This window comes from Halichoerus grypus, chromosome 3 (genome assembly GCF_964656455.1).
Source record: "Halichoerus grypus chromosome 3, mHalGry1.hap1.1, whole genome shotgun sequence".
In the NCBI taxonomy this organism is placed as follows: Eukaryota; Metazoa; Chordata; class Mammalia; order Carnivora; family Phocidae; genus Halichoerus; species Halichoerus grypus.
In genome coordinates, this window is record NC_135714.1 from 36,688,688 (window position 1) to 36,693,309 (window position 4,622).

A 4,622-nucleotide genomic window follows, 5' to 3' on the forward strand; every position below is an offset into this window, starting at 1 on the left:
GTCTTCCTAAAAAAGTGAATCTAGTATTTTGTAATTATTTTCATAGAGATCATCCATATTTATTTTTACATTAATTCTTTTTTTTATTAAAGATTTTTATTTATTTATTTGACAGAGAGAGACACAGTGAGAAAGGGAACACAAGCAGGGGACCCCTTACATTAATTCTTATGTATTTCATAATTTTGCTATTAGAAACTATTAAATAGAATTTATTCTTTTTTTTTTTTCACCATATCATTATTTTTAATGTCCAGCATTTACAATACGACGGCCAGAGCTTTCTCCCCAACTCAAGTTTATAAATTCTAAATTGGTTTGTGAGGCCAATAGGGATACTTCTTCTTGTCTAATTTGGTTTCTGGGAAGACTTCATTCAGGTCCTCAATGGTCATCTGATCAAATGGAATTATGTTCCTCATCTTCTCCAGCTCTTTTTCATATTCCTCAATCCTGGCCTTTGAGACAAAAATTCGGCACAACTTTTCACATCTTCTTTTTCTTCAGCATCCACCTGAACAGTATATTTATCCTCTGGCACAGGAACCTTCAGGGCATTAAACTTCTTCTCAAAGTCATCTACCAAACCAGCCTTCACCACATTGGCCTTGTAGTAAGCCCAGTCGATAGCAGGTGGTTTCTCAGGGAGAGTAGCCAACCTGGAGGTAAGTGTCTCATTCCAGGATTTCAGGGAGTTAGCAATGGCCTTCTGGTTTGGGGGTATGATCTCCCCAAAAGCTATCCAGTCAATGGTTTTTAGAGCAAGTTTTCACGCAGCCATCTTGAGATCCTTCACCAACCCCCCTAAATAGAATTTATTCTTATGTGTTGCTATTATGAAATATTTAGTACTTTGTTTATGTGGATATTTATATGGAGGTTATAATTTTTCATAGTAAAAACATCAAACCTTTTCTGTGTATTACTATTTCTATGCATAGAAAATGTCAGCTTACATCCTGAATTTAGAGCAATTTTTACCTATAATTTATTTTATGTAAAAGCACTTTTGAAAGGTAAAAATTTTAAGTCTATCATGTAAATGCATAGCTAAGCAATAGGATGATTTTATAAATAAATCACTTAAACAAACAGCACCAGTGCTTCATGTCTCTTAAACAAAGAGTTGGTAAGGTCATCTCAGTGCAAATAGAGCAAAATTTTAAGAAAATTCCATGCTTCACTAACAGGCCCATTAATGGGTTATAAACTATAGAAGTCCAACATTTACTAAAGTCCCACCTTCTTTTCTACACATTCCTACCTTAGTATTCTTCTCATACTTTTGTAATTGTCTTATTTATTGTCTATTTTCCCCCCATTGCCATTGTAATTTCTATTAGGGCTGTAACCTTGGTTGTCTTGTTTACTACAACAATCAATAGCAAACCACAGTCTTATTCATTCATTCACTCTTTAAATCAGTACATATTAACCTGCTATTTTTTGTGAGGAACTGTTGTATATAGACAAAGTCTCTGGCCTCAAAGTGTTTAGAGATGGAAAACAAAGAAACAAATAACATAATTTCAGGTAATTGTAAGAACTCTGGGAGTGTAAGGCAATACCATAGATTGAGCAAAGTGAGGAGAGGTACTGTTTCAGAAAGAATAGCCAGTAAAGGCCTCTCTAAGGAGGTAAAATATGAACAGAGACCTGACTAATATGAAAGATTTGGAGGAAGAATTTTGCAGGTAGACTGAATGGCTATAAAGATCTTGAGGTGGATAAACTTGGTTGTCTAAGAAGTAGCAGTAAAACCAGGGAACAAGGGAGAGAATGGAAGGAGATTAGGTCAGGAAGGCAAAACATGGTCAGATCATTCAGTCAAGGCCTTCTTCTCTCCAGCAGTGCTTTTCAAGATTTGTTGTGCATACAAATCATCTAAGATCTTGTTAAAACACAGACTCTGACTCAGTTAGTCTGGGGCAAGGGTTGGGATTCTGAATTTCTAGCAGTCTTCCAGAGGATGCTATTGCTGTTGTTCTGAGGACCACTCTTTGAATAATAAGTTTCTGAGCTATGAAAAGGTGGTTGAATTTTATTGTAAATGTTAAAGAAAGCCATTAAAGGGCTCTGGACTTGGAATAACACAGCTGATTTACATTTTTCAAGGATCATAAAGGTTGTGTGTGTAGAAAAGCCTACTGGGGAGAAAGTGTGGAAGCTGGAAACCAGTAAGAAGATTGCTTCAGTTAGACAACAGATGATAATGGCTTGAAGGAGCATTGGCAATGAAAGAACTCATGAGACATGCTCAAATTTGGGATACATTTTGATTATTTTGATTATAGAGTCAACAGGATGTTCTGATGGATCAGATGTTGGAAGTAAAAGTAAGAATGATGAAGACAGACTACTAGTTTTTAGACTGAGCAACTGGGTGACTTGTGGTTCGTGTCCAGAGCTTAGGGGAGATTGCTGGATGGGAGATAGAAATTTGGGAGCCATTAGATTTTAAAGCTATGCAATTAAATGAGCTCATCTAGTAAGTGAGTATATACAGAAGAGATTTGAGATTGAGGAAAGGAAGAAAGCCCAGTCAGAGAGTTGAGAAGGAGCCATCAGTGAGATAGTAAAAAAAGAAAGTGTGCGATGTCCCAGAAGTCTAGTGAAGTGTTTCAGCACAGGGGTTGGTGAGGAGGGTAATCAAATACCTGTGAGAGTTCAAATAAAATGAATGACTGAGAATTGACAATTGGACTTAGCCAGATGTGGAGGTTATTGCTGATTTGGCAAAGGTGGCCTCGATGAATAGGGTAATGAATCTTGGCTGGACTGTAAAAAAAAAAAAAAAAAAAAAAGAGAATGGATGGTGATAAAGTGGAGGCAGAGACAATAGACACCTGTTTCAAAGATTTTTGTTACAGAAATGGGCCCTAACTGGAAAGTGACGGTGAATCAAAGAATTTTTATTTTCAGATAGGAGATAATGAAACGTGTTTATGTTCTGATTATGAGTGACAGGTGTGATATTGCAATTTATAGTATGAAATATACATTTGGTCTTCAACCCTGTTTCTGGTACAAAACTCCTAAAACCCTTGAAATTTCCTAACGTTGTGTTTTGTTATGTTAATGAGGTGACTTTTGGAAAACCCCTAAGGCCAGGGCTGGATGCCAAGGGAACCAAGAGTTGAACTTTTAGTCCCACTCCCCAACCTGCTGGAAGGAAAGAGAGGCTGGAGATTGAATTCAATCAGCAATGGCCAATGATTTAATTAATCGTGTTTATGTAACCCTCCATAAAAACTCAAAAGGACCAGGAAGCTTCTGGGTTGGTGAACATGGGGAGTTACTGGGAGAATGCTGCGCCTAGAGAAGGCACAGGAGCTCTGTGTCCTTTCCCCATACTTTGCATCTCTTCCTTCTGGCTGTTCCTCAGTTACATCATTTTATAATAAACTGACAATCTATTAAGTAAAATGTTTCTCTTGAGTTCTATGAGCTGCCCTAGCAAATTAATTAAACCCAAGGAAGAGGTCATTGGAACCTTCAATCTATAACTGGTTGGTCAGAAGTACAGGTGACAAACTGGACTTGCAATTGGCATCTGAAATGGGGGCCAAGAGTGGACTTGTGGACTGAGCCCTTAACCTTGGGATCTGAACTATATCCAGGTAGATAGTATCAGAACAGAGTCAAATTGGAAGGCATCCAGCTGGTGTTGGAGCATTGCTTGGTGGTGTGGGAAAAACCCCTACACATTGGAATTGGAATCAGAATTTATATAGATCAAGAGGAAAATATTAGTTATATAGGTGGAAGGGCTGGCTCTGAAGAGATGGTGTCAGGAAGGAATGCAGAATACTCTTGTGTGTGTGTATACATCCACCCACACACACACACATGCATACATACATACATATATATATATTCTGTTGGTGGGAAGATGCAGCACTTATCTTCTGGATGTTTTAATTTTTCAATAAAATGCAAAGAAAGGTCATCAATCAACAGTGAGAAATGCGGGAGGAGTATTGAAGATTTGAGCAGTGAAGAAGTGGTGTGATATAATCATCTCGGAAGGTGTGGAAGCAAGTTCAGTAGGATAATGTTGTAGGATTCAAAAGGCAGAACTGTGGAGCCATTTAAGATATAGTAATATAATTAAAGTGCAACAAGTGGGATTTCCTCTCATCATATGTGTATGTTTAGAGAGCAAACGGTAAGGTTACTGAGGACATATGAAAGAAAGAAATTATAATAATGAATCATGGCATCTAAACCTAGAAAGAAGCCTTGAAAAGTGGTGAGTTAATGCATTGTTCAAACGGCACAAAAGAACAGTTGTTATAGTAAATGAACTGAAAAACAGGAAGTTCATTGAGTTCTCAAGTAAATAAAACCCTATGTAACCTTCCCCTGCAATCCTTCAAAGCTGCTGGACGGGGTGACCTTAACCATGTAATGTAGCTTGAATTGTCATGAATGTTTCTCAAAAGGCTCACCATTGATTTACTTTACACAGTCATCACGTGAATTTACTCACTTACAATCTCTTAAAAATAGATCCATTCAGAAAAGCAGGGTACAGCGGCGGTACAACTATATCCCCTTTTATTTTAAAGCATTTTAAAATGTTTTAATGCACCAAACCGAAAAGCAAAACATCATTCAAA

The 4,622-nt window shown here is 37.3% G+C and overlaps 1 pseudogene; it reads right to left on the reverse strand.

The window, feature by feature from the left end:
- Positions 1-299: 299 nt before the first annotated feature.
- Positions 300-781, reverse strand: LOC118533581 (ATP synthase peripheral stalk subunit d, mitochondrial pseudogene; annotated as a pseudogene).
- Positions 782-4,622: the final 3,841 nt, after the last annotated feature.